We start from the raw sequence: 13,496 nt of genomic DNA, 5'->3' as shown, positions 1-13,496 counted from the left end.
AGGCTCTGGCGAACAGTTTTCCCATGTGAGCAGGAGCTTTGTGAATGTATCCTTTTCCACGGCTTTTGTTTCCTTGTCTGGACTCTAGAAGGAAGAAGGTGACACCTTCAGCCTGAGTCTGGAAGGTTGGGGCCCAGCAGGGTGGAATCCAGACACCTGAAGAGTTTAGCATCCTTCCCGAAGGGACGAACTGCCTGCCAAGGTGCCCAGAACATGCCAGAAGAGAATGTTCTAAGGCACCATGGCACTTGATATGTGAGCAGCACCCAGCACCCAGATACTCCAACCCCTAGTTCTCCCGCAGGTTTGTGGGCAGAGCACGAATGCAGAAACAGGAGCCCGTGCTCAGTCCTCCGGCTCCCTGCTTTCTTCTCTCGTCTCCTATCCTGTCCACCCCCCTCCACCTTCCTCGCTCTCTTTCTCTTTCCCCCAAAGAAAATGTCTTACCCATGAGAACACTTTCCGGTTCACAAGGCAATTTTACAATTGCCCTGACACATGGGCTTGAGAGCCCAGAGAGGATTCTGTGTTTCAATCTAGCTCAGGACTCACCAGCATGTGCCCTTGGGCACATAAAAGCCAGCTAAGAATACCTACCTCACAAAATTGTTGGGAAGACTAAATATTCTAATGTATTAGAGAATTTCCACTGGGATTGGCATGGAGAAAGTACTCATTTAGTAGCAGCTATTAGTATTAGGTCCCTCTAAGTTAGGGGCTAATAGCGCCATTTTACATAAGAGCAAACTAAAACTAAGGCATAAAGGGAGGATGGGATTGCCCAAGGCCATTCAATTAAGAAGAAACAGAACTAAACTGAACCTAAGGCACTCGATTCCCTGGACACTTTGTACCAACACAAGAAATGTATTTCTTAGTAACACAGATAATGATTCTGTGAGATTGGCTTTATTTTTCTGGCTCTAGTGGTCAAGAACTGACATGATTTCCACCATCCTACAGCGGTCGGGAAATTATGGTCTGATTTGAATAATTCGTAGCTTTACACAAGAATATATGTATATATGTATTATACATATATGTGTGTATATTTGTACATCAAACCACAATTTTTTTTGTCTAAGAAAATTGTAGGTAGGTTAGGGATAGAAAATCTGCAGTGACATTCAGGGGACGTTCAAGAACAAAGCACAGACCATTCAATGATGGGAGAGGAGAGAGAAAACAAATTCAGCCTCCATGTGATTCCAAACTTGCTGCAGCGTTGCTGAGTCAGGGTTTTAATTTCTTCAAAGAAATGTTTGCTGTAGCTCTTATATTTCACAAGCTAGCTTGTGCTCAGAGTTTCATAAATTCAAAAAATGAATACACACCTTTTTAAGATGCAAGAACACACAATAATACTGAATAGTGCTGAGAAATCACCATCATTTGGTACAATATATTTGATGTATAAGAAAAGAACTTTTCTGAATACAGTTTGGATAGTTACTATCTTAGAACTTGAGAAAATACACATAAACAAAGACATTATCAAATATAATCATGTTGAGAAATCAGAAAACTTTACTAGAACCTAAATAAAACACTCACAAATAAAAACTACCTTTTATTACAACCTGCTTGCAAACTAGGTGGACAACTGCTTTCAGGTTAAAATCGGGAGCCCTTTAAAATGCATTATTAATACTGGACTCATTTGAGAACCCCAAAATGAAGAAGCTGGGGGAGGGGAGTTGCAAATAGTTTCCTGGATCCTCTGGAATTGCCCCATGAACTCTTGAACCTGGGTATTCTTATACTCTGACTTCCTAGAGTTGCCCAGGTCTTAGCACCTTATAAGGAGAGGAAGGCCTGGGAAATCCAAAGGCATCCAATGGAATCACTGTATAAATGAGTCATTTCACTCAAAGTACATAGAATTTTACTTCCTATAATCAATATACTTCTAGTATCTAGTATTAAATATACCTTTTTTAAAAATTAAGACTTTAGTTTTTTCAGAGCAGTTTTAGATTCACAGCAAAACTGAGCAGAAAGTACAGAGATTTTCCCATCTACCTTCTGCCCCCCACACGCACAGCCTCCCCCATTACTGACATCCCCACCAGAGTGGTGCATCTGTTACAATCAATGAACCTACAGTGACACATCACAATCACCCTAAGTCCATAGTTGGCACCACAGTTCACTCTAGGTGTTGCACGTTCTCTGGGTTTGGACAAGCATATGATAGGTATCCACCATCACAGTATCGTACAGAGTATTTCCACTACCCTAAAAATCCTCTGTGCTCTGCCTATCGATCCTTCTCCCTCCCGCTCCCCACTTCAACCCCTGGCAACCACTGATCTTTTCACTGTCTCCATGGTTTTGCCCTTTCCAGAACATCATATAGTTGGAATCATTCAGTATGTAGCCTTTTCAGAATGACTTCTTTCACTTGGTCATATGCATTTAAGTTTCTTCCATGTATTTTCATGAGTCAGTAGCTCATCTCTTTTAGCACCAAATAATATTCCATTGTCTGGATATGCCACATTTTATTTATCCATTCGCCTACTGAAGGATAATAATATACATTTAATCACAAACAGTGCAAATAATATGGAAGTAGGATGCGATGTATAAACTCTCAGAGCTTTAGAGTCTAAGAGTTAAATCATTTCACAGTAGAAAGTTAGGAGGAGATAGGTTTAAATCTTGGCTTTACTACTTATGAGCTATGCACTTTTGCACAAAACATTTATGCTCTACGGGCCTTTATTTACTCAGTTATGATATAAGGATAATAATACATACCTGCAAAGCGCTATGAAGAATGGATAAAACCACATGCATAAAAACTCACAGCTGAACAGACAGCGAGAGTTCTGTAAATGGTGGTTGAATTTGAATCTGAATTGAATCTGAAGCCAGACGCGTCCAGTTCTTGACAGCAAATACAGGTGGCTTCCAGTCCCCTCCCTGCCCTCACCCCACCCTGAATCCCTGGAGTCGCATTCACAGAATAGGGGTTTTTCAGTTCATCTGAGTGAACTTTCCTTCAGAAGATCTCAAAATTCTTAGACATAACTTCATTCTCAGAAAGTAAAGAATCACACATTTTCTTTGAAAGCACCAGTTTCCAAACATGAGGGAGTTTTATTTATTTTATTTTGTTTTGAGGAAGACAATCTTTATTAAACTGAAATTTTATTTTGAAGCACGATATCTATAAAATCAGTAAAATCTGTGTGTACACGATGGTGGAGGTTTGTGAGTCTGGAACGGGGTAGGGTCTGGTCTCCAGCCAGCTTGTCTTCTCTCCAATGACCAACCTCCTCTACATTCCCCCAAACCTCCCAGATGACTCCCAGAGATCCCTAGGATGGTTTGAAAACTTCTGTTCTAAAGGGACAAATAAGCCGTCTCATTCTAGGGTAGGAGAGCTGCCAGGAATATTCTGCTACAGCAATCATGACCGTGATCCTGGTCTTTCATCAGTCAGATGAAAATATATGTAATCATGGGAAAATCGGGTCATTAAATACCAATGGGGTCACCATCTATTGAGAAGTCACAGCCAAATAGAGATCTGCCCCCTTATTTCATTTCAAATTCTTGTGATCTTTAAAACTATCTTGGGTCAGTTAATTAACAAAGGCTTAAACTGGGATTTATTTCAACCTGACTTGTTAGCCCATCCTTAGTATTGGTTTGGTGATGAGTGAAATAAATGAAGGTAAAATAGGGTATTTCTGATTTGGGCACAAGACAGCAAAACTGGATGGGAATGTAAGTTGGTGCAGCCACTATGGAAAACAGAATGGAGGTTCCTTAAAACACTAAAAATAGAGTTTCCATATGATCCACCAATCCCACTCCTGGGCATATATCTGGAAAAAACTATAATTTGAAAAGATACATGCACTACTATGTTCATAGCAGCACTATTCACAATAGCCACAACATGGAAGCAACCTAAATGTCCATCAACAGATGAATGGATAAAGAAGAAGTGGTATATATACACAATGGAATATTACTCAGCCATAAAAAGGAATGAAATAATGACATTTGCAGCAACATGGATGGACCTAGAGATTATCATACTAAGTGAAGTAAGCCAGAAAGAGAAAGACAAATACCATGTGATATCACTTATACGTGGAATCTAAACTACAGCACAAATGAACTTATCTATGAAACAGAAACAGACTCACAGACATAGAGAACAGACTTGTGGTTGCCAAGGGGGAGAGGGGTCGGGGAGGGATGGACTGGGAGTTTGGGGTTAGCAGATGCAAACTATTATACAGAGAATGGATAAAAAACAAGGTCCTACTGTAGAGCACAGGGAACTATATTCAATATCCTGTGATAAACTATAATGGAAAAGGAATATGAAAAAGAATGCATATATATGTATAACTGAATCACTTTGCTATACAGCAGAAATTAACACAACATTGTAAATCAACTATACTTCAATTAAAAAAACAGAGAGAGAGAAACTGCCAGATTCAATACTCTGCAGGTTTAAATTCATCTAATGGTTAGCACCTAGTGGCAGACATCCTCCAGAAGACTATAAAGACAGATACAATCCATTTGGGTCTAAATTGAGCAAAGTAGACACAGTGACATAAGAGTATATTATAGACGAGGCCTTTCCCTGGTGTCAAGTATGCTTCAATCTCCCAAGCAGAAGGAATAAAGAAAGTATCATGCTTTAATTTGGGGGCTATTTATACATCTTCGTAATTACAGTTGTGAAAGCAATGTCTTTTGTAAGGGAGTTTGGGCTAAAAGTATAGTTGTAAGAATCTGGATAATAGCTTTCCAGTAGCTATTTGTATTTCTCTTCACATTGAATATTGGCAGTAACCTTAGACTTTATTTACAGAAATGTGCTCCATGCTGTTTAATCTAAGATTACTTCATTTCAGGAAGGAGAAAGACCCTCTTTACTTGGTTGGAAGCAGACAGAGGATATCTGCACGAATCCTCTGTAGCCCCGAACATTTTCCCCAGGGCCACGCATAACACACAAACCCTTTTAACTATCAAGTAAAAGTGACTACACAGCTCTCTGCAACTTAAAGCTCTTCTTTTAAATAATACATATTACTATTTTTCAGTCATAAATTCACTTCCATGCAAACCCTACCTATAAAAGCCAAGTGTTAATGATACACAAGCTGCAGTATTTTCTACATAGCCTGTTATCCATTAATAGAGCTTGCTTCACTTTCTTGGAAAATGGGTCTTTTCAAATCAGTGAGTGGCTCTAATCTAATAAATTAGATCAGTCTGGATTTTTTACACTCTGCTTTTTTTTTTGCCCTTTCCCATCTTATGCTTAAACTAAAGAGAGTTATTTAGTCCCAGACTTTGTGTTTGCTCTTGGAGAGATGCAAGAAAAATTTCCTGGAAGCATCACGTTTTCCTAGCTGTGAACTGGAGAGAAACAGTGTGTGTGGGGCTGTGAGACACCGAGCGGGCAACTTGGAAACAGAACCTGCTGCTCAGCTTTATGGCTAAAGATTTGCAAGTGCCAATATTCTGGTCTCAACGGGTGGCTGAGTTTCATAAATATCCATACTGTTGTGTGATTAGCCACAGAAAGGAGAAACTATGAGTCACGGAAATGCAAGCAAATTAAAACAAACTGATAAATGAAAACCCAGAAGAAAACAAAACTGTGATTCAGTGCCGTATGCAGGAATGAAATGCTGTGTCGTTGCCAGTGGCCACAAATCACACTCCAATGCCTGCTGGAAAGTTTAGGAATTCACAGGACTGGACTCAGATTCAAGATGGAAGACCAAGCACATGCATCAGCCTACCTTACCTCCTCTTGTGTCCTACTGAAATGGGAGAAAAGTTATTCGTTTTTTTGTTTGTTTGTTTTGTTTTGTTTTTTGCGGTACGCGGGCCTCTCACTGTTGTGGCCTCTCCCGTTGCGGAGCACAGGCTCCAGACGCGCAGGCTCAGCGGCCATGGCTCACGGGCTTAGCCGCTCCATGACATGTGGGACCCTCTGGACCGGAGCACGAACCCGTGTCCCCTGCATCGGCAGGTGGACTCTCAACCACTGCGCCACCAGGGAAGCCCAGTTATTTGTTTTTTAAATGAACCTATAACTGTGCTGGCAAGAAAGGAATCAAGCAGAAGAACAGAAAGTCTGAAGGAAACAGGAAGAGAGAAAGCAAATATGGTCAAATGAACAAAGAAAACGAGGTAGTGAAAACAGCACTTCAAAACTACAGTGCTCAATAAAACTTCAAGATTTAGGTTAACTAATGAAACCAAGCAGGGACCCTGTGTAGCAACCGGATACAAATACTTCAGTCCCCCACCACCACCCCGCCATTTCTTGTTTGTAGGAAATAGGCTTCATTCAGCCTCCTTGACCTTCCCTGAGTTCCAAAGGTTCAAATAGTTGCTAATCAGGGAAGGGAGGGGATGCAGAAACAAAGCAGGGAGCAGTCAGGAAACTACAGGGCAGGGATTAAAGCGGGATCCCGGTTCCTCCCCAAGGAATATACATAACACTACCTTTGAGTTCTGCTGCAGAACTAAGGCCCCCAGCACAGGTGGAGGTTGGCAACTTAAGGGTGAGCACAAGATTCCTGGAGCACTGCCCTGTTACCACCAACCAATCAGAAGAAACTAACACACCCTGCAGCCCTCATCCCAAATTTTGCCTATAAAAACTTCTTTCCCAGAACCATCGGGAAGTTCGGGGTTTTTGAGCATAAGTCACCCATTCTCCCTGCTTGGCCCTGCAATAAACCTTTCTCTGCTCCAAACTCCAAAGTTTCAGTTTATTTGGCCTCACTGTGCATCGGGCACATGAACTTTGCTCTGCAGCACTAATACAAAAGGCAGGAATGAGACCTGGGGCACTCATCAAGGTAATTAATACAAAGCTGAAGGCAGAACAGCTGAGCCAGCTGGCCCCTTGCAATTTCCAGAATTATAATGGCTAACATTTACTGAGGACTTACAAAAGGCCAGTTGCTCACTGATTCTTCATAATAACTACTTGAAGTAGGTATTATTTTTAACCTTATTAGTTAAATAAAGAAACTGAGGCACAGAGAGTTTAAGCTCCATATTTACAGTCACATGGCTAGTAAATGATCAAACAGGAACTCAGACGCAGGAACAGTTTGCAGAAAACATCTTTCTAATAGCCATGTCATACTATACTGCCATAGAAGGCCATCTAAAAACTGTTCCTTTATGAAACTGGGGGGCTTCAGATTCAGCATGGCAGACAGAGCATCCCAAGAAATAACAGCAACAAAATTTTTAGTATTCATTTCTTCAGTGAAAAACAAACAACGCATCCATAGGACCAGAAACTCTGAGGACACCTGAAAGACGCAAGTCAAACGGGATCAGATTAAAGAAGAAAACCACAAACCAAAGCAGATGCAAAAAAGGACTACTGGGAAAAAACAAACAAACAAACAAAAAGGAGGCCAAGAGTGCTTGAAGCCCAGATTCAGCAGCTACTGGAGAGATGAATGGGTCTTAGGACAGCTAAGAGACAAGTGCACCACCCTGCCCTTGGGCAATGCTGGTGAGCAACAGAAATGGTGACCCCGATGGGAATTATGTCTGTGGGCACTTGGGTCATGGACACAGAGCGAAACCCTGGGTGAAAGTGTTAGGGAACCGTTGACTGAAACCGCGGCCTTGGCCAGGCATGATGATAACCATTTTCATGAGCTGTCTCACAACAGGAGGGCCCCATAAGGAACACGGTGCTATCGCCGAAAACTAACCAGGAGGATTCGGGAGGGGCCAAAAGGAGGGAGGAGACGCCAGCCCAAATGTCCTCCCAAGCTCCCAGAATCCTTTGTGCTGGAATCCATCTTGGCTAAGAGATGCACGTGCCACCAGGAAGGACCCTGAGTCAGACCAAATATGGGCACAGGCAAGATGATTGGCCAGGGACAACCCAGAAGGCTAACCCCGTCAGCATAAACCGAGAGACTGCGAGCCACGTGGCCGAGCAGTTCACCTGGGTTCCCTTACCCCCCTGCTCTCCGCTAGGGCGCGCCCTTTCCCAATAAAGCCTCTTGCTTTGTTAGCACGTGTGTCTCCTCGGACAATTCCTTTCTGAGTGTTAGACAAGAGCCCGCTCTTGGACCCTGGAAGGGGTCACCCTTCCGGTAACAAAAGGAGGAGAAATGGGTATCTGCTAACCCAGAAAACTGGAGGAGGGGCAGATGTGCCCATATAAATATAGGCACATCTGCCCCTCCTCCAGTCACCAGAGAATACAAGTCATCAGACAGCACATGTGACCCTCTCCCAAAAGCAGGCTCCACAGACAGGCTGACAGGGAAGCTGGAACGCAAAGAAGAATGCAAAACCAGGAGTCACCAATACTTTGATGTAGAACAGCACCAAATATAACAAATGGAAGCAGTTGCATCCTGAGGAAATAGAGCAAACAGAATAAACCTTTAAGATGGGTTAAATAATATCCTCAAAGACATAAAAGTGAGTATGACATCCATAAAGTGAATCAAGTATAGATCTTGAAAACTAAAAATGGTTACTGACTTAGCGTACCTGAGACTAAAACAGAGTCTCCAGACTGGGAGAAACAAGATTCAGCTGAGGGACGGGTTACCGTATGAAAAACAGAGAAGTGAGTGAAAGTCTAGGTACATACAAATCTTGAGACCCACTGCCCTGTTCCCAGCAGGATCCCAGAATGTTTTCAGGAATGTTTCACCCTCCAGACAACACACTAGGAGTTTCTCTGGGAAATTAGAACAGCCCCAAAGAACAGACCAAGGAATTAAACTGCCTGATCAATGGCACGAAAAAGCCCCTTAGTTAAATGAGCTTAGAACCAGAAATCAATATATATCTGAGGAAAGGAAAGATCAAAGCCACATCCAGAATGAATGAAGTTGGAGGAAACAGTCTGTTTTAAAGAAAACTTTTAAAAATACTGTCATTAATATTCTTCCAGAAATAAAAGAAAATATACCCATAAAATAAGATTAGGATGCTTTTAATAAGGAGCATTCAGAGCAAAACGAGCTCTTAAAATTAGATATATGATGGATAAATATTAGAATGCTGGGAACAAAGAGAAATTCTAAAAACTTTCAGAGGGTAAAAACAGCTGTGGGAAAAAAAAATCAAAACTGCATCAGCCTTCTTGAAGGCAAAAGTGGAAACTTGAAGAGAATGGAGCAATGCCTTCAAAAATTCTGCGGGAAATGGATTCCAACACAGAATTAATTTCAAATCCAGCTAATCATCAATTAAGTATGAGGGTAGAATAAAGATGTTTTCAGAAATGTAAGGTGTCAAAACGTGTATCCCATGCACTGTTTCTCAGGAAGCTTCTGGAGGAGATGTTCCTGCAGAATGAGTACATGAAACAAGTCAATGAGATTCTGGAACAGGAAATTCAACCCAAGTGAGGGGAGGAAATTCCCAAAGTGATGGTGAAAGGAGACCCTAGCTAGGCAACAAGTCTGGGAAGAGATAGGTCTAAATGAGAGAAGTTCAAAAATTTCCAGTAGAGAATTCTCAAAAGAGACAAAATTGATGGTGTCCCACATGCACTCAAATATATGTATAAAGGATATTTAAACAATTTGCAGAAAGTTTGGGTATAAATTAAAGATAAATGTATTTTAAAAACTAAAATGAAAAAGGAACAACTGCAGCAAGAACAAAAAGATGTGCAATAGTTTTAAATAAAGTTACCATGGTCATAATCATAAAAAATATAATACTGATCTAAGCAAAATTATGTATAAGTTCATCAGAAAGACAGGAGGAATGGAAGACTGCTTGCAGAATTAATAAAAGAATGATAAATCTTCAATTTCCATAACGAAAGATCAATAGGTAGTTCCCCAAAATAAAAACAAACAAAAAACAAGAAGAATTGGCAGTAAAACATGTTATTTAATAAGCTTTTTAGAGCTACTTAGCTCTTAATCAACAGCAACAATTTGGAGGGAATCATGAATTACTTTAATAAAAAATAAAATTTTAAAGACTCACACCTACCTACAAAGAAATGAGAAATAAAACTGGCAACACTAGGTACTAGAATACCAAGTTGTAACATCTTCAAAGGTCAAGGAAAAACAATTTTCAACCTAGAATTTTATACCTATGTGAGTTGTCAAATATGGTGAGAATAAATTAAAAAGTTTTCAGCTATATATGGATTCAGAAAGTTTACATTCAGTCATCTCATATGAAAACTTCAGCAAAAGAAAAAGAAATGCAAGAAAGAAAATGACATGAGATCCAAAAAACCATGGTAGCTGAATATTACCTAAAAGGTGAAAAGAAAACTGAAGATGCAAATTCATTGTTCTTTGGCAATTGGGATATTCTTTTCCCAGTAGTTACAGTTCAGAGACACAGTATGACAGTTTTTTTAAGAGCAAAAAGAAAACTTGGCAATGAAGAATATTTTAATACTGTAATTGTTATTTTTATTTGGGGTTAAATTTTAAAAATCAATCTACAGATAAATCAGAGAATGCTGAGTTCTAGTTAAAGATCATATTGTAAATGTCATAAACTTTGGCCATAAAAAATAAGAATAAAACTTTTTTTTAAAGCAGGAAATTGAAGGGACTGTGGTTGAGGTACATATATACTAAGTTCCTCATCTTCCATAGGTGAGAATTAAAAGGTGCCGTCTAAATTGTGAATTATGAACTATGAATCATAAATATTTTATTTAAATTATAAAGGAAAGCAACAAAAGATATAAACAAAAGCAGTTAAAAGTAGTACTAGTACTCCCTTTGAGAAAGGGAATTAGTGGTAGGGACAGATGACAAGTATTATTTTTCATTTTATATATGTTTTCCTTATGGTTTGAGTATTTTTACTATGCTGTTATGGTCTGAATGCCTGTGTCGCACCCCACCCCCAATTCCTATGTTGAAATCATAAACCTTAAAGGTGATGGTATTAGTAGGTGGGGACTTCGGGAGGTCAACGGGTCATGAGGGTGCAGCCCTCATGAATGCGATTAGTGCTCTTACAAAAGAGACCCCACAGAGCTCCCTAGCCCCTTTGGCCACGTGAGGACACAGTGAGAAGTCTGCGACCCAGAAAGGGCCCTCACCAGACCATAACCACACCCTGGTCTTGGACTTCCAGCTTCCAGAACTGTAAGAAATAAATTTCTGTTGTTTATAAACTACCCAGTCTGTGGTATTTTGTTATAGCATCCTGAACGGACTAAGACATATGCCTACATACAAATTTAACGTCTATAAAAGACTAGCTTAAAATGAGAAAATAAAATGAAGATGGGCCTTCACCACAGGGAATTGGTAGCATCTCCTCCAATAGGTGGTAATGTGTCCACACAATGGAATCCTGGCAGATGCTGGAAGGACAGAAGGGGACTGAAGTCCCTCAGAAAAGGATGTCCACAGTGTGATGTTGGTGAAAATGCTTTCCATTCATTTACTCAAAATTAATCAAGGGACTCCTATGGGCCCAAAACTGTACTGGGTGTACGCTGGAGAGTAACAGTTCTTACACGACTGACAGTCTGGTGGGGAAGATAAACTTAGAAATAAATGTACAGTTACATTAGGACTTCTGTACAGAGACTGAGTCCTAAGCAAAGGCCTCACAGTGGCAGAAAGTAAATACGTGATATGATCAGTGTGTGTTAAAACATTATATAAATATAAAAGTATGAATTATGGATGTAGATAGAAAGAAGACCAGGAAGATGTACACCAAGAGGTCAGGATAGGGAGCAGTAGGTGGAGGAGGGGAAAGAGTTTCATTTTGTACTTCCTTATTTTATAATTTAAACATTAAAAATAACACAAATTCCTGGTTAAAATAAGCAGAACTCAGTCAAGAAAGTGGACAACTGAGCAATATGCTATTCATCACTTCTGGAGGAAAAAATTAAAACATTCTTTCCATGGATAGAAAGTTGTTAGCATTATTCTCCTACCAAAAGGAAGAATGCTATTATTTAGCCAACAGGGCTTTCTGGAGCATTAATTTAGAGTCCTTTAAGAGTATTGAATTGGGCTTCCCTGGTGGCACAGTGGTTGAGAATCTGCCTGTTGATGCAGGGGACACGGGTTCGAGCCCTGGTCTGGGAAGATCCCACATGCCGCGGAGCAACTAGGCCCGTGAGCCACAACTACTGAGCCTGCGCGTCTGGAGCCTTGCTCCGCAACAAGAGAGGCCGTGATAGTGAGAGGCCCGCGCACCGCGATGAAGAGTAGCCCCCGCTCGCCACAACTAGAGAAAGCCCTCGCACAGAAACGAAGACCCAACACAGCAAAAATAAATTAATTAATTAATAAACTCCTACCGCCAACATCTTCTAAAAAAAAAAAGAGTATTGAATTACCCGGGCATTGATACTTATTTCTGTATTATAGACTTCATGCTTCAATTAAGATAAATTTTTTGTGGGCCAAGTCAGTATTTGGCAAGTCTTTAATTTCTAATCATTCAATTCACTTAGATCAACAAACTTTTGACAAGAGTCTTTGTGACTGGACCTTTGTTAGAACCTGAGGGTCACAATGATGTGTAAGACAGGAAAGTAGCTCGCAGGAAATTCGCAGGGGAATCTCAGCGTCTATACAAGGATAGCACCCCCTCTTGAGAGCCCTGCAATGTTGCTCTCTTTTTCTAGTAGCCTGTGGCTCTCTTCTTCTCATTTCTGTATCAAGTTATTAGGTTATTTTTCAAGGTAGCCAGGAGTCCTGCGGTTCTTTTGGTTAATGGAGATTTGAAATGTGGACTTGGACGCATGAAGCACAGTTTGATTCTGTGCTCTTTTCTGGTGAGCGATATCAACAACCGAAATTAGAGTTATGCGGTGCCCAGGACCTGGATGGAACCCCATCTGTGTTACCAGTGGTACAGTTTTTGCCTTCTCATTCCCAGCTGGATTTACAGGTTCCATGTACCAACTCTGCATAGGTGGAATCTTGGCTTTACCTCCTTGAGGGCTTCAGTTTGCCCTGATTTGAATGCAGCTGCAGATAGATCTCTATCAGGTGGCTCTGAGCAGGTTTAATTTTTTTTTTTTTTTTTTTTTTTGCGGTACGCGGGCCTCTCACTGCTGTGGCCTCTCCCGTTGCGGAGCACAGGCTCCGGACGCGCAGGCTCAGCGGCCATGGCTCACGGGCCCAGCCGCTCCACGGCATGTGGGGTCCTCCCGGACCGGGACACGAACCTGTGTCCCCTGCATTGGCAGGCAGACCCTCAACCACTGCACCACCAGGGAAGCCCCCTGAGCAGGTTTACTTGCTCTTACATAGCTCCCTGTCACTGGAGACCAAAAATATACAGCACCCCAGTGTTTGTACCTTTTTATGGCCCCCAAGGTATCATGTATTAATTTCTATGTTTACATGTTTCTCTTCCCCTCTAGAATGCGAGTTCCATGAGGGCAGGGGACCTGTCTTACTGTTTTTGGTCTCCCCAGTACAGTACAAACTTTCTGGAAATAAATTTTTGATTAAGAAGTGTTTAATGAGGGAATT

The sequence above is a fragment of the Mesoplodon bidens genome, assembly GCF_964165515.1.
Source record: "Mesoplodon bidens genome assembly, chromosome: 12".
In the NCBI taxonomy this organism is placed as follows: Eukaryota; Metazoa; Chordata; class Mammalia; order Artiodactyla; family Ziphiidae; genus Mesoplodon; species Mesoplodon bidens.
This window is presented reverse-complemented; position numbering follows the sequence as displayed.